Below are 23,917 nucleotides of genomic sequence, written 5' to 3' on the forward strand. Positions count from 1 at the left end.
GATTTATGCGTATTTGCAGAGCCCACGGTTCCAGGTCAGAGCTTGGACTGAGGCACTACCAGGGAATCATTGCTTCCCTCAGCGTCTTTGGTGGCCTCTCTGAAGCGAGACGTTGCTAGGAAAACGCATCCAGAGCTCATCTCCCCGCTGAGTCTCCTCTGAGAAGTGCGAGACTCGATAAAAGGAGCCTGAAAATGCTGATGCAAACATTGCTCGGGGAAATGTGCTCTGTTCTCATTCTTAACAAAGGCAACGTTGGAGCCCACTTGTAATAGTGCCGGGAGGAGTGTATGGGCATGAGCAGAAAGTTAAAAGTGGAACAGAACATAGGTTTTAATTTCCCTTTCTCTTTTCTTGTCTCGGAGCGTGCAGTCAGGAGTGCTGGGTGGCTGGGATGGCAGGGGAAGCCCAGCTCCTTGTCCCTGACACCAGGACCAAGGGGTTGACGTGATACCAGTGCTTGCACCATGGTGGTGTCCCTCAGAACGTTCTGTCCCAGGGCAATCTCAGTCTCAGGAAAGGTGCCTTGGGTAACCTGGTCCCTCTGTTCCTTCTGGACTTTGCTGTATGAACCCTTGATGCGATGCACTGAACTGTCCATCATCCATCCAGCTGTTTTCCATCAGGTTCCTTTCTGTATTTACCCAGATACTGCTGTCAGAGCTCAGACCATGGGTGAGGTCGTGTTTTGGTGCATGGGCAAGAGGATCGGGGCTGCACCCCTGGGGTGCTGTGATCACAGACACTGCAGCTCCCATGCAGTGCCCATAGCTCACACGTGCCGACCTGCATACGCACACTGCAGCACTGACCGATCCCCAAAGCTGCTCTGAAGGAATCAGAACTGTAACAATATGGCAGTAAAAATTAATGAAAAGCCATCATTAAAAAAAAAAAAGACATGGAAAAGCAGTTATTTATTTATACCTAGGGAACTAGGAATAATACACCTGCTTCGTAGGGATGGCTGGCATAAAGCTGGCATTGCATAGTGGTACTTAATAATTTTTTACCACACTTTATAGGCTCTTTCCTGCAATTAATGCTAAATAAAATCAACATTTCTCCAACTTGCATTTCTGGCTCTCATTAACTGCCTTCATGCCATTCACCATCTCTTTCCCTCTTGGTATCTTTATTTCTTTTGTGTTTTTCTTCTAAATGTTTGTTCACTTCATAGTGTCTGTATTCTTACCTGTTCACCTCATTTTTCTCTCCCATCTCTGACTCTCCCGAGCATCCCACCCACGAGCAGGGCTCCAGGAGCACCGGACAGGGCTGGGCATCCCTGGATGCAGCAGCCCAGGTTGGGCTGGATCTGATGGAGAGGTAGTGAGATTGTGCAGGACCCCGGGATAAAGCTGCTCTGAGCTTTTGCAAGGGCTATGGTATTACATCCAGCAGCTATGTGAAGGGCTGAGTGCGTTGCCACAATGTGTCTGGCAGCACTGTCCTGCCCCAGGACCTGCTTCCTCACCGTGAACCTGCTCATTGCCTCCACACTTCCATAACAGAGGTGGCAGCAGGCAGTTATTATATGTCTCTGGAATCTGACTAATCTCAACTTAGACACAGTATTAATAATTTATTATTCCCTCGCATCTAACATTGTTCTTGCCTCCCACATAGACTGATTAAAGGGTTAGAGATTTGCCTCAAATAATATTATCTCACTGGTTTTCAACTCTGAGCTTTAACCTTTCCAGATCTTCCCATTAAAGAACGCGGAGGGGAAAAATGCAGCAAGCTTTGGTCAGAAAATAGGAGCCTGCAGACCTGTGACGGTCAGCCCTTCGCTGGAGGGGGATCCCTCAGCGCTGGATTTGGGATGTGAGTAGTTGCAGTGGCCTCTTTGAAGTCTGTCATTACTGGAAGTCCTCTTCCTACCTCTATTCTTGAGCATGAGTCAGTCTGTCCTCGCTGCCGTCCTCTTGTCTGTCCAACCTGAGCCATGTCTGTTGCTTCTCCTTCTGTGGGGACTGCATCGAGTTACTGCTAGCTAAATGAAATGCTTTAGGTTGTCTTCAGGAGGTTGTAGTTCTAGTTTGTCAAGATGAAACAAACGGCCTAATTTTGGCATTGTTCTTTCATAGCTGTCTTGCTCGGACTCTGCTTGAGTTTCTCCATCTTCAGAATAGGGCTGACACTAATTGCCTATTTGCAATGTATTTCCAGACGCGTGGCTGTAAAGTGCTGTACGAAAAAAACAGGCATTGTTATTATGAAACTTTCAGGAAAAAAAATTAATAGATTCATATAACTCCACAGTCATAAAAAGAAACCGTATGTAGATGGAAGAGACCAGAGCTGAATAAACCTTGAGCAAACGCAGCCTCTCACAATGAAACACAAACTGGTTTTAATCAGCGGTGCCAAATAAGTTTTACTTTTCCGAGGTTTCATTTTCCACCATCTCCCTCCTTTGGTATTATCAGCTGCAGAAGGCAATCACTGCCTGACTTCTGGTCTTAATGAGTATCATTTTTAAACAACAACAGCAACGTTGTGCTCTGCTTGGGCTGGCCAGGTCTCAAGTTGCCTTCAGCTCCGCTAGGATCTCGGCCAGCCTTTGTGAGTGCAGTGAGCACATCAATTTGTCCATGGATCTTAGATAAAATTGGTTCTAGGCTCCATCAGGTGGGAAGAGGGCTGCCGACCACTGTCTTGCATTCCCCTTCTCCAGGGAAGCCATGAAGCTCTTTTCCATTCTGCGTCAACCCAAGGCTTTTCTTGTGCGTATTTGGGAGGCAGAAATAGCCTTCTGCTAGGAGGATGATGAGGTTACACAGACTGAGCTGAGCAGCCTGGAGGAAGAGCTGGGAGGAAATGGCCCAGCCACCTCCTTGTTAATTCACACCTAGCCTATAGGAAAAGCTGTAATGTCTGCTTGCCAGTTGGTTTGTAGGCAGTAATTTCAGGGAGATGTCTTGCAATGAGGTATGTGGAGGGAGCTTTTGGGTGACACATGCATCAGCCTTATTCTTGCCTGGGAAGCCTCCAGTCTGTGCTACTTTCCCTGGCTGGAATACGCTCTCCCGGTGATGCCATCAGACCATGGGAACATGAACTGGGCTCAGGGATAATGTGCAGGTTCTTGGTAGCTGTAGGAGTGAAAGACTGTGTAACGATGGCAGGAGTGTGTGTATCTATTTGCAGTCTTGTCCCCTGCTAACAAGTCTTGTTCCAGATCACTAATGGTATTTTTTCACCTCCCTCTTTGAAGGTTCATTGGGATGTAAGAATATTTTGTTCTCAACTAAGCTAAGTCCATCAGTCTGCATTTGTTGCTGGCAAAGGCTATGCACAGATGCACATTAACTTTAAAGCAACTGCCAGCTTCTGGTGACGCTGAATTCTCCATTTTTCAGCCCAGCTGGCCAATGTATATGTGCTAAAAGTGGTGATCTTAGGTTCAAACCTAGCCCAGCCTGAGGTTCGTAACAGTAGCACAGACATTTGCTGTCAACAAATACTCACACATGGTGATGACAGTGCCCTAAGGCAATTTCCTTCTAATGCTGCTTGAGATGATGAGTGACTCACACAAGCTTAGAAGCTTCCTCCGGGTTCTTTGGCTGGGTGGGATGTCCTACTGATGCTCTGAGGTTCTTGCACTTAGGCAGGACTTAGTGTCCTGTCAGCGCAGAGGATGAGCAGTGGGTCATGGCTGAGCAAGAGACAAGGGAATGGCCGAGACCAAGATCTGAGCTGATGACACAGCAGTGAGATGAGTTCTGGATTTTGCAGGAAAAGACATACTCCTCTCCTCATAATATTTCTGAATTTCTTTTTTTTTTTAATTTATAGCACTTCCATAGTCAAAGACTGTTTGCCAAAAACAGTCTACCCTGATGGGAAAGGGAGCAGGGCAGGCAGCGAGGAGCAGTGTGACCCAACCCCATATCCACTGCTTGTCTGCAAGAGATCCAGCAGCGTTCTTGAACCAGTGGCCAACAGTGTCACCTGCAGACTTTTCTCCCTATGAGCTCACGAACGTGCAGCATCAGCAGCAAGTGACCAGGGACAGTTCCCTGTGGCAGGTCAGCCACTCACTGTATGTGTCAGCAGTGGGGTTGTTCAGTGCCCCATCCAACGTGACTCCAGTGTTGCTCACTGTGTTTACTCTTTCCATCCAACTTGCAGCTCCTGCAGCTCAGAATCAGCCATGCCAGCCAACAAATGCCATCTATATAGCACGGAACAGCCTTCTAGTGTGCTAGTTAATTAAGCCATAGAGTCATTAAGGTCAACTGGTCCAACTGTCCCACTCTGCTGCTTGCAGCCCATTCCCATTCGCTTGCTGCAGCCCACAGGGGCTTGGAGGCAGCTTGTGGTGTTCTGCCATGAAATGTCACTGGGGGAAAATACCCCGCTCTTTGCAAAATTAGTTTTGCCATTGATATATTCCGTTAAAAATATCAGTCTCTCCAAACTGAAAATATTTTGCTTTTTCCATTGCTGTAGCTTTCTCCCATTTTCCAGTGGTATAAATAGAAATTGGGATGCTGATTTTTTTTAATTTTTTTTTAACCTTGGATTCTTGTTTTGTGAAAAGACAAAAAAAAAAAATTGCCAAGAGGTAAACACATCCGGCAAAACCTTCACTTGCTAAGAAGTCATCTGAGTTGGAAGGACATTTCCAAGAGAATATGAGAACGTGTCAGATCGACTCTGCAAAGGAATGGCCTTCTTCGGTCAGTAAGTGGCAGAAAGGAAACAATTGTTCCTGTCTAACACAGCTCCAAATCGGCAGCTTATAATATTCCTGTTGATCTTAGGCTTGTGGTCCCCTCCTTTCTTTTTTTTTTTATTTATTTTGCTTAGCATATTCAAATCCAATTTGTTTTCTTCCCTTTCATTCTCGTGCTCGACTCCTTTATTCACTCATTTAGGTCAGCTTTGCAAAACTGCTCTTGTGTCATCCTACACAGAATGCTTGGAAAGGTGAGCGGCACCAGTAGTTTTCCACTTTATGGCAGGCTTTATAATAAATAATTAAAAAAAAACCCATAAATAGCAGTAGTATTAGTTCACTGGCGCACATGAAGTAGCTGTAGTTTAAAGTTTGGTGCAGAAAAGAGCTGTGGGGTTTTTTCTTGTGATGATGCATCCTTAAAACCGTGTCTGTGTTATGCTTTTGCCATAATTAAATTATTGCTTATAAGAACTTTTGCTTGGTCAAAAAGAGGAAAAAAAACCACACAATTATAATAATTCCATTTCAGTGTTTTCCATAAGATCCTGGCCAAGTTGGCCAATAACTAAGGCAAGGAGCAGGGGGAAAAAAAAGGTATGTATTGTATACTCGCTTAAAACTTGGCTAGAAATGACCTTTTATTGTCTAATTTTTTTTTCCATGCCCAACTTGGCTACTGGAGCCGGACTCGTTGCCAAGTTTCTATAGCACGTTATTTTCCTACGTGTTATGTGTTCAAAAACATTTTGAAAAGCTTACCTCCAAGCATCCTACAAGGGTTTTGTATGGACAAGGGCAGAGGGTTTGGTGATGTGGACGCCGATGTTTCAAAGCTAGATGTGTTTTGCCCGTGTTTTTCCCCCCTCCTGTCCCCTGTGCGGCCCAACATGGAACGCTCTCCAAATGGGCTGTGCTAGGCAATGAGGTGAAGGCAGTGCTGTGATAGTAATACAAACCTCCTCTTGGAGTGGCCCCAGGCATTGCACTGTGGGCCCCTGCCTAAGGCACGGTGACACTGGTCAGGGGCACTCAGTCCCCTGCAAGGGTCATAGCAATGTGCCCCATACTGGGCCTGAGCACCTCAATGGCTTTAAAGGCAAAAGAGAAGGGAGTGTTAGAGCTGAAACTGGGCTCTTGAAGAAAGAAGACCAAAGCCCCAAACCAGCTCTGGTCACTCTGTCTCCTCTGTAATGACCTGTCCGTGATGGAAGTAACACTTTAGTCATGACTAAAGTAAGAACTGCAGCTCTTGGTACATTTCAAGCACAATTTCAGAGTCCCTTGTTGACAACACCACATTCAATTTGGGCATATTCTCAGTTGGGATTATTCTTCCTTTCTAAAGTGATACAAGGATTTTTAAAAGTTTGGTCTTTTTTTTTTTCTTTTTGATGGTTGTGCAGTTTAAGTTTGGGACAAATGCAGTGAAATGCAGAGAACTGTTTAATTTCTTTATTTTTTATGTATACATTTGATTTCATTTTCTGGTGTTCATGAAGTCCCATGATTTTTTTTTTTTTTTTTTGCAGTGTTGCCAATGCATCTGACTTACTACAGACAGAAAGACAGCTGCTTGAAAGCAATAATGAGGGTGAGACTGCTGTAGCTTTGATTTCCTATATGTAGTTTGTCTTCTATAGGCTATACAAAGGTCGAACCTTCAGGCATCGTGATCATGCAACTGCTTCTGCAGGCATTTGATTTTACCATCCAGTGGCACAAGCCGAAGACATCGACAGTACAGAGATGTTGTCTCTGGCTTTTGAGCACGCTTCAGAAAACCAGTTATGGAAGTTCTTTTACAGGCCTATCTGAAGTGACTTGGGAGCAAAAGTCTCCACAAGTGAGAGAGGAACCCACAGCAATGAAATGTGACAGAAGGTGACTATGTTCACAATGGGTCCCTTCCCCTTTTCTGATGGTCCTGTTTTAATATGTTTGTTCTCACTCTGATGTACATGGACTGACTCCTCATTTGCATGCTGGTACTGGGTTGCATATTTAACTCTGTGCTCAGCTGGGATTCATTGGGTATCTTAAATGTAGGTCAAAAAAGAGACAACTTGGAAGAAAAGTGAGGGAGAAGAAGGGGTGAGAGGAAAGGTTACGTGCAGTGTGCTGCACAGATGGCTCCTTGTTGCTGGGACATGTGGCAGAATCCATGCTCATCCGACAGTTGGTTTGCACGAGGCAAAGCTCTTTCAGGGACTGCTGAGGCTCTGAAAATATCTGGGTGCATTCTGCAGGATGTTCACGCTTTGCTGACCTTGCAGAAGCCTTGAACTAACTGCAATTTCTCATCTACTTTTGCAAACTAGGAGGTTTAGCGCAATGCTGCGATGGGATGGAGATACAATCAAACATTTTGCTGCTTGCTAGGTGTCTAGATGCAGACTCCCCAGCTTTCCAGTGGGCATTTTGTAGATCCCACGCCCCCCACCCCCCCAGCATCTCAGCAGGGGTAATGAAACTCAACAGAAGATCCCTGTGGATCAACCCTTCTCCTGCTGCAAGCCTGTGCAGAAAGCAAGGATGAAGCAACTGCAAGATTTATGTTGGAACAGGATCCCTATGGATCAGAACGTGAATAACACCTCCATCCCCTCCCAAGCCTTCCAGACCTGACCTTTCACAATCACCATTTCCTGACCAGTGACTCCAAAGAAAATAGAGCTGCTAGTTGGTATTTAATGGAAATCTGCACAAAACTTGTCAAAATACACCACCATGCCTGTCAGATGCCTGGGACAAGACCTCTACAGTAGTTTCCAGAAACCCAGTCCAATTACTTACATTTTAAATTATCTTTAATTGTTGTGTGTGAGCTACAGAAACATTTCTCGCCACTCCTAAGCAAGACCTCGCTATTAAGAGTCACCCCCTAATTGCAGCTCTAATGGGGAGCCACGGCAGGTCAGAGCCAGGGTTAGCGCAGGGCGAGGCGAGAGCGGCTGCAGTACTGGGAAGTGGAGGTGATGCAGCACAACGGTTGTGGAGGGGCAGCTTGGAGTGTCAGCTTCTTAGGGATTTAATTACCCCACCAGATGTTTTAATCCAATCTCCCTGCCCATCCCCTGCCATGAAATGTGACTTTTGTGTGTGTGTTTCTGAGTGTGGACTCATAGAATGGCTTGGGTTGGGGAAGGGACCTTAAAAAAAATCATTCAGTTGCAACTCCCTGCCCCAGAGTTGATCTAGAATAAACTCAATGAGTTGTTTTTTTGGGCTCCTCTTTCTTTTTCATTTTTATTTTTTTCCTTTTTCTTTGCTATCTAAGGGATTACTCAGGCCTGAGCATGGCTGCACACACAGTACGCGCGGGACTGAACTGAATCAGACTGAACTCAGGGATTGATACGGATGTCACGGAGGGTGCAAGACTGATGAAAAATAGATGAGGTGGTGGTGGTGCAAATCTGCTCAAGAGCTGAATGACAACTGTTAGCCCGGCAATGCCGAATTCAGGCAGTCCCTGTCAATAGCGTTAGAGATGCTGCACCAGATTTTCTGAGGCTGTTTGCAAATTGACCTAATGTTCCCGTTGACACAAAACCTTGGAAGCGCGGCTACGAGCAGCATTGCTGAACACGCCTGATTTGCTCACAGATTGTGGTCAGATGTGAGCCTGAAAGCAAATACTTGCCTATGCATCAAGGAGAGGAGAAAACAGTGAATTAACTACGGACACAGATGCATGACATTACCTTCCAGGAGCAGATGTGCAGCGCAGGGAATGAACCAGCACAGGGAGGAGTTTCCTCAGTCAGTGAATTGTTTTTTTGGTTCAGTGAGACCTCTGGATGTGCACATGCAACATGTCGACTGCGTGGAAAAATCTTCTCTCTCCTTCTTTCCTTAACGTAAAGAAAAAAAAAAAAAAAAAACAACAAACACAACTCACAGTCTCAAACTGTCCTTTGTTAAAGCACCACTTGAACAGTTTGCTTAATTTTCACTACTTATTGCGTTAACTGCTGCTTTTCTTCCCTTCAGCCCCATCCTGTTCCCCAGGCAGAGAGCATTCGGACTTGTCCCAAGCACAGCTTCAGCCACACACCTGCGGGATGGAAACATGCAGAGCAAACAATGAAACAAGGCTGTTTATGAAGCCTTCAACACGTCAGGCAGGGAGAAGAGCCCAAGTTTCCACGTCAAGGCCTAAATGGACCAGAATGACGCGAAACACATGGAAAATATGGAAAATGTGGAATAAGTAATAAAATTATAAATAAAACAAATACAATAAATTGGGAATGCAGTTTTACTCGTAATGATTTGTGTTCCTAGTAACCCAAGACTCCCTTACCTTTGAAAACGAGCACATTTTTCCAGCAGGGAGCGGAGTGCAGGTGACAGGGCTGCACAGGGCACTGGACCAACCAGAGGCAGAGGTAGGCAGCAGGGAATGGGGGCTGCAGAGTGCCCACCTGAGCCCTTTCTGGGACAATGACTTGCACCATCATCTCAGGAAAATCACATAATCAGATGGTGGTTAGCATTAGTGCAGGAATTTTGGTCACAAATGAATCTTGGCTTGTTCTGGGTGGAGAAATTGGCAGTGGTGTTGTTACACACAGCTGCAGTTTCCAGGCCTTGTCTGGGTGTTGGTGACAGCAGTCAGTCTGTCCCTTGGTGAGTAGGGTCTCCCAGTGATACTCAGCCCTGGTAGGATGGGGCTTCTGGGCTGTCCTTGCTGTAATGCTGATCCTAGGGCTGTGGGATCAATCTGCTCTCATGAAACACGTTTAATGAGGCTCTCTGTAATGACTTTATGCTCTTTCAGCTCCAGAAAGGAATGCTCAAAAGCTGACTCTGAAATAAAACAAGAAAAGTAATAAAAAGTGTTGTGAGTTACAAAATAAATAGGCTTATCACCCCCACGAAATATCCTTTGTGTTCACAACCGCTCAACTGTTCAAAGCTCTGTTGGTGCCCATGGCTAAGGGCACCTACAGGGAAAGCCGAGAGGACAGAAGGAGTGATGGGGTTGAACACAGCTGCCTCCGCCCCTCTATCTCAATTAATTAGGTACCAATTTAGATATACTCCATTGGGAAGGGCTTTGGCAAAAATCAAGAATAAGACTTCAGTTCATGATTGGCAGCCTGAAGAACGTCAAGGGGCAGCAGCAGAGTGAAGCAGCATGCCCAGAGTCCTTCTGAGAAGGAAAGCTTGCACATAAAGCAAGCTAGAGCCCTGCTGCAGACACCATGCCATGGCCCCAGATGGTTAAATGCTGAATTGTCCCTTTGCTGTATGTCAACACCTCGGAAAAGTTTCCTTTGATACTACTGTGATGAGTTAGTTTGCTGTGCTAGCATAAAAGAGTGCTATGAGCAGGGTATGAATTGCAGCTATTCTTCAAGGTAAAAGATTGGAGTTTCTATTTCCTGCTGCCATTGGGACTGATACGGGTCTGATTGGCCACTATATGGTGAAAAAGTCCCTCCCTGTGCCAGTATTGAAAACTGTTTGTGCATTAGCTGGAGCCTTTGCCAGCGAAATAATATCATCCCCTTTGTTTATTATATTGAAACTCGATAAAAGAAAGCATTGGGGGGTGGGAGGGAGGGGGGGGTGTAAAAATCTGTCTGTGGTGTGAAATGAATGTTCTCGTCTGGGCTCCAGGATGCAGCCGTGAGCAATGGCTGTGGCATGGCCAGCATCCGACAGCAGAACCACGTGGTAGGGCTGCAGAGGGGCCCCCGCCCCACACCAACAATGGGGACCGTCCCCTTTGGGGCACTGCCTCTTGGAGCCTGGCTGGCCATGCTGCACGCTGGTTTTCCCAGCAAGGCAGGCCTGTGCATGCTTGGTTCAAAGTCCTGCAGCATTTGAAATACCCCCACCACCCCCAGTATTTTTCTGGAAAAGCAACCATGCATTGGCAGCTACTTCTGGCTCCAAGGTAGCATTGCAAATTAACACATTTTTCCGCTGAGAAAAGACCCCAAACCAAAGTGTCCTTCTCAACTGAGAAAGGCAGCTCGCATGTGTTGTCAACATGCTTGACAAAGTTAATAGAACCACTTTACAAGAAGTTACACAGTAAAAAACAAATTAAAAAAAAAAAAAACAAAAAACAGAGCAAAGCAAAACCAAGAACAAACCAAACCCCCAAGCTCAACACAGCTCCTGTACAAGAAAAGGATAGAAAGCAACACGCAGGGCTGAGATACCATGAGATTCCAAAAGAATTAAGCAGCAAAGGAGAGGAGAGAGCGTGGGTGTCTGAGGACAGTCCTCCCTGTTTCATTTCACGCTGGGAAGTGTTAGCACAGAGGGCTCTTGTTATGACAGGGACCTATGTGTTAATGCAATAGGAAGTGTAATAATGGCAACAACAACATCAACACTAACACCAACAGAAACAAAGGCAAAAATTCAGCACAATTTGGCATGGTTGTATGACCCAAGGGAACAGCCAGTGCCTGGGGTGCCCTTGTGCTGCTCTGGGTGCAGTCCAAGCCAGCAGCAGCAATGCCACCAGCACAGGACCCTGCCCAGCCCAGGACCCCACTGCAGTCCCTGGTGGGGGCTCTCAGGGTGCTTCATCATGCCAGTGGAAGCTGTGTAATGTTCTCACGCTAGCAGTCCCATCACTCACATTTACTCCTTTTGGCCCTGCTCACTGCTCGAATAAATGTGCAGCTGCAGATGCTGAGCTCAAGCAGAAAGCTGAAGGATTTACATCCAGCTGGGGAGAGGTTTATGGTGGAGCAGCAGATCCTGCTGCTGGGGATGTGTCCTCCTCCACTTCCTCCCTGTAATGCTGGGGAGCTAAAGATGCTGTTGTCTGTGGGACTCATTTCAGCTCTTCAGCCAAACCCCACCACACACAGAGTCAGTCAGGGATACCAGTGCCAGCAGTGGGTCCGGGCTGAGTGTGATGCTATAACGTGATGGAAAGTATTGCAATAATAGCAGAGTGGCACAATCCTAGGCTGCAGCAAATGAGAACAAGCCCAAATACAGCAGCTACAGACAAAGAAACAAAGGAAAAAAAAAATGCTTACCTTTGGAAGACCTCAGGCAGGCAAGGATCTCCAGCAAGATACTCTCACTTCCACTGCCAACCCTTAAATGAGGTCTGGGCAGGGGTGGATCCTGGCTCCACCCCTTCTGGTCACTCAGGTGCATTGCATTGCATGCACCTGAGCTCCCCTGGGCTGGCCCTGCCTTCCCACCAGGTGCTCAATCACTGCTTCAGGCCGTCACTTAGCATTTCTGCTACACTGAGGATGAGCATCGCTGCGTATTTTATTCCCTGACATCTCTGCTCCATTAACTCAGACAGTCCCCAACACTGCAGCAATAAATACACGTCCATGGCTCGCAGGTGCTTGCCCACCGTAGCGATGTGCTCTGAAGTGCTTCTATTTGGCCAAACAGGGTGGTTCTGTACAACTTTTGAATTCAAAAAAGGTGAATTATGGCCGCGTTTTTCTGTGCTTGGTTCATAATGGACAGGGAGAGGCTGTGCTTGGCTTCCCAGCTGAAGCGTGAAGAACTGGTCCCATTCCCAGCCCTAACCGGTCCCTGGGATGAAGCAGAGCCCTGTTTGCAGTGCCACCGCCGATGCATCGCCTGATAGAAGTTAGGCATTAAAAATCAAATACCCACCAAACCCAGAGATCAATGACAGATCGCAGCAATCCACGACAGCAACAATGCAATGAGGGCTGCCCTGCGCCCGCTGCGCTGGATGCTGGATGCTCTCCCATTCCCCAGCCGTCAGCCCTCACTCAAGCTGCCTTTATTTAAGTGTTTGGTGCTTCGCAGATTACTTCCAGGCCCCTCAAGGGTAGAAAGTCCTTTTACCTCCTCCGGCCCCGAGACTGCTCCAACAGCTGTAACTATTTCATTTTTAATTTACTTGATACAACTTGTCTCTGCTTAATCCATCAGGACAATGTTGAGGGTTCCTGACCCATAAATTCAGGGTGGTGGTGGGGGGGAGAGCTGGGGGAAAGGGGGAAAAAAATAAAGAAAAAGATAGAAGGGAAAGGATTTTGAAAAATTGTGTCTAGATTGTAGCCAAATGTGTTCTCCTAGCTCACTGCAAAGTGCAATGCTGGGACTTGGGGGCGAGGAGAGACCTTGGCTTTAATCATGGTGACACACATACACCCCCGGACTGAGATTTTTCATCAGCTTCAACCTTTGAAACTTTTCTGGAATAGATTTAACTCCGTTTTCCCTGCAAAGCAATCCTACTTCTTATTTAACACAGACACTAAAGTGAAAAAACACCTCCCTGCATCTATAAATAAACATGCACAAATAGACTTTACATCATGAATTTCTGAAGGTAACACATCCCATCCTCCAGGTACCACTTTCCCTCCATTGCCCATTGCCAAAGGCTCTCTGCTTCGTGTAGGAGGTGGCACTGCTCTAAACCAGTCAGCTGACATTGGGCTAATTAGCTATGGGTGGGCACGTGCTTTGATTATAGGAAGAACTGCGGGCAATGCTGTGTGTTTTAAGGCCCGCTTCTACGTGTGTCCATCATCTTTTGACACACAGAGCAGGAGAGATGGAAAACAAGCCACAACGAAAAAAATAATGACACACCAAAATATTAATTCATACCGAGAATCACTGAATCATTAAGGTTGGAAAAGGCCTCTAAGATCCCCAACCCATCCCACTGTGCCCGTAACTGCGTCCCTCAGTGCCACATCCCCACAGTTCTTGAACATCCCCAGGGATGGTGACCCCCTCCCCCACTCCCTGGGCAGCTGTGCCAGTGGCCGGCTGCTCTTCCTGAGAAGAAATTGTTCCTAATATCCAACCTGAACCTCCCCTGGTGCAAGGTAAGGCCACCACCTCTCATCCTATCGCCGTTACCTGCAAGCAGAGATCAACCACCACCACCACGAGTGTGCACAACCACACGGCCACGCTGCGATTACTCCCGAAACACAGAACACACGCATTAAGAACAGGACTTTGCTACAGAAGAAGTTCATCTCACTTCTTTGCAGTCACCCTTGGCCTCTAGCAGCTCCCCACGTGTGGACAGCAGCAGCACGGGGACGGAACTGATGCTAAGTGAGAACACTGCAAGCTGGAGAATTTTTTGGCCTCGCAACATGCAAAAAAAAAAACCAACACCCCTGTTCAAAACCCCGCGTCTCCATTTCTCACTTTAATTGTTTCACTGCAGTCTGTGTAACAATGCCTCAGTTTATTGGGAAAGACAAGAGGGATTTTTTTAGAATTACATGTAGATATAGAAACCACATAGGAAAGGTTCTAATTATAACTATTAAATTTGGAGAATAAAGGGATACAGTATTCCTGGCTCGCTTGGTGGTTAGGAGTTACGCAACGCATTCTGTGCTTTAAAATGTGTGGCAAACTATGTAATTTTTTAAAGGAAGAATTACTTTTATTTTATTAAAGTCACCTTCAACATCATTCTGCATTGGGTGATTGACTTTGCCCCTTTTCCTGCCACTCTCGATGCAGAGCAGATGGGGAAGAGGTTTCTGTGAGACGTGCTGGAGGTGTGCTTTAAAAACAATAATGCTAGTAATGCTAATACTAATAAAACATAATAATAAGAGCCCTCTGATGGGTGGACTCTTTTTGGTTGGCTCCTCTTGCAATTCTCAGAGACCACGTTTTAAAATTGCTGGGTGATGATTACTGAGGGATTAGGGATTAACGTGGTGGTTTGACCGCTTGTCAAAAGCCTTACAAGGATACACAGATTAAAATAATTCACTTTTCTTTCCCCCTGCTCATCAATAATGAAGGAGATGATTTTAAGCCCTACGTAACCTCCAATGGGCGATGAGATTTTCCCAGTGATCTCATGATATCTGGCTCAATTTTGCTCTGGTTTGAGAGCTGTGGAGAGATTCTGTAGTAACGGTAGGGCTCAATTAGATGTCAGGAGCTCCACAGGCTGGCAGCCCCATTTAGAATGTTGGGAAATAAGAGAGAAATGCAAAAACTAAATGGAATACAGCTGACAACTGCAAGAAAGGAGTTTGCATTAAATAAAAAGGGAAACATACTGCTAATACAGATGCTAATAAAGATGTGCAGGACACAGAAGCAGAGCTCCTTTCGGCCTATTCTGGTCAATGCTTCTGGCTGGGATAGCACTTTATTACTTCTTGATTGTAATGGAATTGTTTTCTTCTGTATGGGCTCTAGAAAATTCCCACTGTTTTTTAGCAATTGCTTGGGTAAATCCAGGCTTTCACCTATTCTATTCTATTCTATTCTATTCTATTCTATTCTATTCTATTCTATTCTATTCTATTCTATTCTATTCTATTCTATTCTATTCTATTCTATNTATTCTATTCTATTCTATTCTATTCTATTCTATTCTATTCTATTCTATTCTATTCTATTCTATTCTATTCTATTCTATTCTATTCTATTCTACTCTACTCTACTCTACTCTACTCTACTCTACTCTACTCTACTCTACCCCACTCTACCCCATCCCATCCCATCCCATCCCATCCCATCCCATCCCATCCCACCCCATCTCATTCTATTCCATTCCACTCTACCCTACCCAACTTTACTTTACTCTACTCTACCCTACCGTATCCTTTCTTTTCTGGATCCAGTTGTTAATTAGGCACAGTGTCATTATTCAGTACTGCTGGAAGCTCAGTGCCCTGAGAAGGCTCCAGAAGGAGGTGAGGAGAACTGGGAATGACCACAGAGGCAGATTGTGGCAGTGCTCCCCGTGGGAGCTCCAGCTCCCAGCTGCATTTCCACGCATCCCCATCCCCAAGAGCCGCTAATGCCAAAGCATTTACCAAACTGAAGGCCTGTGTTCCTTTGCTGCACCCATTTCCTCTCAGGCTGTTAATTATGAAGCCTACGGAATCAAAAGCAAAATGCACTGGGGCTTTCAATGTTACACGACTCTGAGTTGCACTGCAGAAAGCCCAGGTCACGGTTTTATTTCTCCTCCCAGATCTCATGCTTGCTCACTAATTAGCACTACTGCCGGAGATTAGACGACTTTTTAATGTTTCCCATGCAACAAGAACATAAAGCGAGCTTCTTGTTTTTTCCTCTCTAAATGGAAAAGGAAAAGCAAAGAGAATTTTGTCACTTCCACGCAGCTATTTTTTAATTCTCTTCTGCAGAATGTTGCCAGTCCCCAGAAGTGTCAAATGCTACCACGCAGGGGAACGGTGCTGTTCTTTAGCTGGTAACAGTCTGTGCTTTTGTGGCTGTGGGGGAATTTTTAACATATTTCTTCATTCTTTCGAGAGATGAGATGGCTTTTTTTAACATCGAGAACCCATACAGAAAGTGCAACTTTCTTATCCCCAGTGAGCGTGCAGACAACGGTTCCTTAGAAAGCAAAAATAATTACACAGCTGGGATTTTTGCATATAAACCTCAACCTTCATTACCAACCAGAAACTGATGCTGCTGCTCCGTGACATCCTCAGCACGTGCTCAATGTGACCACGGCCATTCTTGCTCCCACCGCACCTACAAGACAAAGTTCTCGGGGCAGTTTCCTTCTGGGAGCAAACCCTCATTTTGTCACCGCATAAAATTTTATAAGTTTCAAGCGAATGGAAAATGGATTTTATTATTTTATTTCTTTTTTATCTCTTTTTTTTTTTTTTGGAGCCCTGAACGTTTTATGGCTGCAAAAACAGAATTTGTGGTTTGAACTGTTAAGGTTTGATGCAGAGGGCTATGGAACCTTTTATGTAACCCGCTGGCCTGAATAATTATCAAAATATTTTCCTTTCCACTCTTTCTAAGCCTCTGCATCAGAAAAAAAAAAAAAATAGCATGTGCAACCTTTTGACCACAGAATCATAATACCAAGAAAACCCCTTCAGATGGAGGCAGCTCGCGGTGCTGGGCTGGGACAGGACCCTGCGGGGGACGTGGGATGGGACGGAGCTGAACTGGGAGGATGTGGAGCAGGAGGCACAGGGAGAACTGTGAGCATCTCAAAGCACGGCGCTGCCCACTGAGCATCCACCTCGGATCCAGTGCATCTCCTCGGTAGCGGGATTTCATTTCTGCTGATCTCATCTTTAAACAAGAAGGGCTCCGACTGCAGTAACGTTTACGTTACATCTTTCACTTCCTAGGAAATATCTTAGTTTCCCTTCCCTTCCCTTCCCTTCCCTTCCCTTCCCTTCCCTTCTCTTTTCTCTTCCCTTCCCTTCTTCCCTAAGCCCTCGCAGCTTTTGGACAACATATTTTGATTGCTGGAAATCCAGAAGAAATGCTAAAACTATTTTTTAAGTAAAACTATTCAGCAAGGATGACATTGTTTCTGATCAGCTCACAGAGATACAGCGCTTTTCCGGCAACTTAAACATACCAAAGGGCTGCTTTAAAAAACTCTGTATGAATTTCATTGCTTTTGAACTTATTTATTAATTTCAACGTTAATAAATAAGGGATGCTCCGCCTGTCCCGCAGACAGGTGCCCTGCACTCACATGGCTGACACGTTCCACAGCTTTCTGTCCAACCCCACAAGCTGCATCCATGGCATTTTTGGACAGGAATTCATCAGGAATGGCTGAGTTATTCCTATTCCTATCCCATTATCTCCTGGCCTGGAGCAGAACGGGAGGAGCTCAGCTTTTCCTTGGTGTAAATCAGTGCATTTCACCCCAATTCACAGCGCTGCAGCCGTTTGGATAAGATCTTCCCAGAACGTCTTCTCCCAGTTTCTTCAAGACTGGATTCCACCCTCGCACTCAGGCCCCCACTTTGGCCCTTCTTTGCCTTACAGTGCTAATTAGATGGGGTTGGAAAGGAGAGGTGGTGCGCGTGGTGGGGAGAACTGGGAATTTGTCACTGACCTCATTCTTGTGAGCACCAGGAGCAGAATGGGGATGGGAAGAAGTGCCAGTGAGGTGGCTAATTTAGCTCCTCGAGCAGATTTTAGCCTTTGCCCTGAAGCCAGGAGAAGCACTCGTTGCTTCTGGTCTTGCCATGCTTGGCTGGTTATTGAGTAATTGAGGCTTTTCACCCCAAGTGACTGGAGACACCGTGGCACTGCCAACCTGCAGGAATGTGGCTGTGCCCTGAGCTGTCCCTCATCTCCCAGCAGGTAAAAAGAGCCGAGGAGCAGAGGGGGAAAAGCCCCATGCTTTTGCCAGGGGAAGCAAGCAGACCTCAAAAGCAATGGCAGTGGGATGCTCCACCCCTTTCACTGCCCGAAGGGCACGGCCAGAGAGCCCCACTCAGCTACACGTCAATAAGAGCACTGAATTGAGGTGCTGGAGGGCGGCATCCCCACTCTCCACTGTTTATACAGCCCCCAGAGCAGGCTCCCAGGTCACAACCAGCCTTGCCTCCATCCTCCCTCCCCTTTCCCTGCAGGTCAGTAGCACACAGTTGCTCCCCTGAAGCGCTTTTTCCAGTTTTGCTGAATCATATGAAAAATTCAGCTCGAGTTCCAATCATTCATCACAAAATAAGCTGATGGCTAGGCATGCTATTTTAAAGCAGATATTAAAATAAAGAAAACAGTCACTCTCCCTTGCAAGAGAAATACAGCTGGTTTTCCTTTAGCTCCATTCTGGTTCTGCCTGATTTTTCCCCCTCTCACTGCAAACTCCTGGAGTTGCCAGAGCACCCACCCAGAGTGCAGAGCATTGCACTCCGCAGATCTGCAGTGCTGTCCTAACAATCCAACATCGCTGAGAGCTGCTCTGAAAACATCACCTGGCAGCAGCCCTGGACAAAAGTATTCTCTTTTCTATAGGAAACCTTCCACAGAAAGGACTGGTTACATTTTCCCTGGAGTTCAATTACAGAACCCTGTGCCTTTGCCGCCCAAATCAGTCAAATGCTTAAAGGGTTTCTTGCCGCAATGGCAGAAATGCATTATGTCTTGGGCAATGTCCAGAATAAGAGCATTTGCCTCATTTACAGCACTAATTGAGAGGTTTATTGGCCTACAAAAATATTCCATAGCTCTTAGGGCTTCCTATAGAGCAGCACACCTTGAAACCCTGTTTTCTGAAAACACTGCATCATGCCATGAGTCACTGCGCAGTGGGGCTGGGGTGTGGGGACAGGGAGGGGACAGGTCCCTCTCCCAGACCTACTCAACAGTGGCCACGTGGGGCTTTGTCTCAAGGGGACCAGCGAAAATGTTGCACTTTTACCATGAGAAAAGATGAGATACCAGATGTTTCAGGTTGGATGTTAGGAATAATTCCGTGGAGTTGTTCAGAACCGTGGGGATGCAGCACTTGGGAACACGGTCAGTGGGCACAGTGGGATGCGTTGGGGTTGAGCTTGGGGATCTCAGAGGTCTTTTCCAACCTTAATCATTCTGTGATTCTATGACCCTATGTGAAGAAAGGCTACACTTCACCTTCAGCCCCCAAAATGATTGAGTGTCCCCTAAATAAGGCTTCCTGGAACATCATGCAATTGCTGACCAGCAAGTGCTGGGAGTGAGGGCACTCTCTCCTCTTCCTCACTGCAATTCAGGGATCATCCCTATGCGTCTGACAATTTTTAGCAGGAACCCTAGAACAAAGTAACCTTACAAGAGCGGAGCAAAGCAAGCTCTGCCCTACAGACCCATGCTGTGATTTTATTTAGCCTGATTAGTGTTTTTTTTCACCAGTGCAACTGGATTTCATCCCTACACAGCATTGCCCAGTTATAAGTGGGTTGCTAAAATACCGACTTTTGCCAAGATATCCTAAACACCATTTTTATAGGTAGAATATGCAATCCAGCCCCTCAGCTGGTGGAATTTGGCACAGCTCCACCAGCGCCAGTGCGGGGACACTGATTTACACCAGCGCGGTTGCCAGACCCGGAATGCTCTCAGCCTATCTTGGTTTTACTCCACCACAGCGTTTGTTTGGGTTGGTCTCAGCCCCACTATAGGCACTGAGCTGATTTGGGGCACCAAATCAAAGCACCCCATTGCCTTGCCAGGGAACGTGAGGATGCTTCTGCTTCCTACTGCAAAGGGACAACAACCCCGGGGTGCTGGCAGCACAAATCTGGCCTTGCTCTTCTGCATCTTTCCTGCACTTGCTGCTCACTTTTTAAGAAGGGACTTCACAGCCTTTCAGGAAATAATTATCCCGGTGAGACCCAGCCCTCGCTGACTTGATGGACAGCTTCAGCAACAGGCAGGGAGGTGCCAGAGCCTGGAACCCAGAGAGAATAAGGCCTTCAATTACTGCAGTGATATAATTAATTAATTTATGACGGCAGCCAGACAGCAGCGACAGCAGCACTGACTTACTTCACTGCAATCTACACTGCTGACTAACGCTCATATCAACACCTCCAGCAACCAACCAGCCACCAGCCCCTTTGCTGGCTGAGATTTCACTTGATTTCTCCAGAGAGAACCTTTCCAGATCATTTGAACTAATTGAGGTAATGGAGAAATTGTTCTCATGCCAAAACACGTTCTTTTTTTTTTTCCCTCCCCCTCTTCTTTTGGTAAGATGATAATATTTGGAAGGCTTCTGGCTACTGCTTAAAGGAGCAGGGCAGCAACGCTGAGAAGCTAAAGACTGGATCGGCTGCAAATCGTCTTCCTTGGGGTGCTGGGAGCCAAACTGCCCCAACATCTGCTAAAGCCCCCAGTGAGCAGCAACACCCCTGCAGCAGGAGCACGCCGTGCGCTAATTGCAGCAGTCAGCTGTAATGGCATTTATAGCTTCTGGAAGCAAGGGCAGCAGCAGTGTGGGCTGCACTGGGGCTGACTCTGCCTCCCAGTCTGTGCTGGGGATGGGGCTCGCTGGGCTCAGGGCTGGCTTCACACACCCAAACCCCACTGAGGTCATGCCCTTTATCTGTGCTTCAGCTTACCAGTCTGGTGACCCTTAGATTCAACTGCTTGCTACAGGTTGGTAGCTGTTTGCTGGGGTATGGATGATGAGGCACACCTGAATTTGTTTGGGGGGCTTCTCATGTTGCCCCAATCTTTGTCACCTGGTGTGACAGGCTTAAGACTTGGAGAACAGGTTGCTCTGGGGCAGTGCCTGGAAAGGAAGATCAACAAGCCAGCCACAGCTGGTGCTGGCCCGATGCAAGCTCTGGATCTCAGTAGGACAGCACTTCTGAAAAACATCACCTTGCCCCTTTCTGGTTGCCTGGCCATGACTCTTGCATTACCCAACATGGAGCAGTCAGGGCTCTCAGACGAGCAGCAACCTCAGCCCTTGGAGAAACACTCCATGAGGCAGCGTCCGGTGTGTCCCAGGAATGAGGAAAATCCAGGAGAAAAACACAAAGCGGATGATTCCAGGACAGTTCCCAACAGAGCAGATCCCTGTGACCAGGCAGGGAGCAGTGTGAAGGGCTTCCCATAAGACAGAGTTGGAAGGGCAAAGGAGGGAAATCTTCCCCTTCCCATTGGGAAATTCAGCCTGAAGTCTCCATGAGAAATGCTGGGATGCAAAACAGAGCCTGGGCTGCTCTAGACAGCAACATGCCGAAGTCTTTTGCCTTCAAGATGTGTGGGCTTGTGGAGGACAGAAACGCAGCGCTGGGTGGGCCAGTGCAGGCTTTAATTTTCTTTTTTTTTTAAATTTTATTTTTTTGCTATAACGCAGATATAAAATGCTCATTTTCATGTTTCGTAACATTCTTCCTAAAGCACATTTTTGGGTTTAGTCCAAAGACACGGCAGCCCCCCTGACGCAGCCTGCTGCCTGGGTTTGCACACGCACCGACCATCTGAGAGCAACGAATCCTCCTGCACCCCGAGCTCCCCCAGCCCACCCCTCCTGCAGCGCCTATCCTACATTGCACCAGTGCTTGCAGAGGGGAATAAAACCACCTGGGTGCCACCAGCCCTGCTGCCCTGCTCCCAGTGACTGCTAATTGCACAGGGCTGCCACAACTGGCGTTAATCATAGCGCAGCATCTAGAGGCCTCTAGTGTCCAGAAGCTACAAGAACTCGGCCAATAGGTGGCTTGCCCAGAAAAAAAAAATAAATAGATCAAGAATAAATGCTTTTTGCAGTATTTGCACGCAGTAAAGAAGTGGTTTAGCAACTGGCACTACAGTCCACAATTGCTCGTTAGCGCCAGCACAAACCAGCAGTGCTCATCACTGCATGGGTGCCCCAAGCCATGGGCAGCATCCAGCAATAACCAAACGTACACACAACCAGAACAATATGGGAAAGGACAGTACATGTGATAGCACACACCTGATGGCGCCTACTAACCTGTGAGATGAGAAATCCAGGCTTTGGTCACATAGGAGTCCTCAGAGACTTAGATTTCCACAGGCTGAGTCCCTTGGCACTAAAAAGAATAAGAATAGAGAACAGGTAAGAATAAATAATCACAGGAATGGCAAACATTGGTGGTGCATTTGATCCTTGGAGGCATCTGACTGTGCCATGTCCTGGGCATAAAACATTGCTCCTGACTAGCAGGCAAGCCAGGGTGACGTGCATTTAAAGAAGGCAAAGGAGCAGGCTCTAACGACTTCTTGTTTTCTAGAGCTCCCTCAGTTAGCAAACATCCCATAAGGACAGAGAGGGAGAAAGAAACGAAACGCCATGCACTGCCACAGCCCTGCTTGGTGCAAGCACCTCCACCTCCCCTGGCTCTGGGCATTCCATCACACCATGCATCCTGGCCATGCTGTCATGCTGGGACTGGATTCCCCCATGCCTGCAGAGCGTTCCCACCGGGTCCTGGCACCGCAGCTCATTCAACGCAGGCAGGAGAATAAAAGCTGCAGACTTCATTAACTGCAGCTCCCCATCCTGGCTCATGGTGCCAAAGAGGCAGTGCCAGACCTGGCACTGGGCTGCAGGACACAGCTCGGGCTCTGCTCCCCTGCTTTATCCCTTTGTGCTGCTGTGGCTGTTCCCTTGCCGTGCCAGCAGCTCGCACTGCTCGGATCAGTCATGGAAAATAGCAGCAGCCTTCTGCCAGCTTTATTCCCCCCTTTGTGGTTTGCACTGTTAGGTGCCTGTCTTTTCCAGTTCGGATCTCTTTGAGAGGCTTTATGAGTGGACCAGAAAAAAAAAAAAAAAAAAAAAAAAAAAGAAGAGCCAGCTTTTAGATCTGATAGCATCTTTAATGGTTTTTGCTACTGATATTGGGAGAAGCTGCGTGCTTAAGGCAGAGCAGCACCATGTGGCCTTCCCTGACCCTGTCCCAGCCCCTCTAGAAAGGAAAAGCAAGCAGGATCCCAGTAGGCAATGCATAGCAAAGCAAAACAGCACGGCCAGGAGGCTTGGGAGGGATGCATGTACCTTGAGACAGCAGAGTGGGCACAGAGACAGGGCCCAGCGGTCCCCATGTTTTTTCCTGCACTTCCAGAGGAAACAAAGCTTTAAGCCGTTCCCAATAACTCTGGAAGTGGGGGGGCCACCTTCTCCCAAATCTGAGCAACTCAAGGCACTCTCAAATTGATGCAGATTCCATGCAAACAGGAGGCTGGGGGAGGAGACGCAGCCTCGCAGCTTGCCTGCCTCTGCCTGCAAACCCAAAGGCTCCCAGCTCAGAGGGTGTAAAAAGAAAGAAGAGCAGAGCATTGGCTACATGGGAGCAAAAGGAGTTCATAGGAGAGCGAGGTCCCTGGCTTGTGCAAGCCATCAGATCCCGGGGGGAATGAACCCTGCCCAGCTGGGGCCCTGCCCCTCCCGTTAATCAGCAATTAAGGCAGCAGAGGACACTTAATGGAGCTGTATATTAGCTTATCTCAAATGGTAGATCAAGGAGGAGAGCACTTTAAGCACGGAGCTGGTTTATCTCTCGGTGAGAAGCAGAGCATTTCTTTCTCTCTGTCCCCTGCCCTTGTGATTTATATTGACCTGACATTTGCATTTACACCACTACACCAGGTTCTGACAAGAACCTCATTAAATCTTGCAGTAAATCACTACCTCTGACAAGTATCCTTTTGCTGCCTTTGGAAATGATGGGTGTACACATTTGGGGACTTATGCCCATGCTTGTTCACAAACGTACATACAGAGATGCACACACACATGCATATGAAGACACACACATATATTTTTTAATCTTGTCTTGACATCCTGAAAGGCTTTTCGGGGGTGAAATATTACTCCCACTCATCAGCAGGCAAAAAAAAAAACAAAACCCAAGAGTTACAGGCATGGAGGAAGAGAGGGACTCAGTGTGAACTGAGCTGGATGGGTCCCTGCCAGAGGGACCCAGGGATCCCCTGCAGACCCAGCAGTTCTGGAGGTGGGGGGCAATGGTACCCACTGTG

The 23,917-nt window shown here is 47.0% G+C and overlaps 2 long non-coding RNA genes across 3 annotated transcripts in view; one reads left to right on the plus strand and one right to left on the minus strand.

Moving 5' to 3' along the window:
* Positions 1 to 8,950, plus strand: part of LOC110407324 — a 161,528-nt gene extending 152,578 nt beyond the window's left edge. Inside the window, exons 9-11 of the long non-coding RNA XR_002443858.1 lie at positions 1,707 to 1,830; positions 4,556 to 5,290; positions 6,226 to 8,950. This is a non-coding gene — a long non-coding RNA (uncharacterized LOC110407324). The remainder of the gene's footprint in view (positions 1 to 1,706; positions 1,831 to 4,555; positions 5,291 to 6,225) is intronic.
* On the minus strand, positions 1,754 to 21,965 carry LOC110407325. Of its 2 annotated transcripts, none has more exons than XR_002443860.1 (4): positions 21,891 to 21,965; positions 9,003 to 9,508; positions 8,401 to 8,753; positions 1,754 to 2,193 (listed from the first exon to the last, which is right to left on the minus strand). It is a non-coding gene; the product is annotated as an uncharacterized LOC110407325 (long non-coding RNA). The 2 variants fall into 2 exon arrangements; XR_002443859.1 differs by lacking the exon at positions 21,891 to 21,965 and adding an exon at positions 11,713 to 11,747.

This window comes from Numida meleagris, chromosome 17 (genome assembly GCF_002078875.1).
Source record: "Numida meleagris isolate 19003 breed g44 Domestic line chromosome 17, NumMel1.0, whole genome shotgun sequence".
NCBI classification, from domain to species: Eukaryota; Metazoa; Chordata; class Aves; order Galliformes; family Numididae; genus Numida; species Numida meleagris.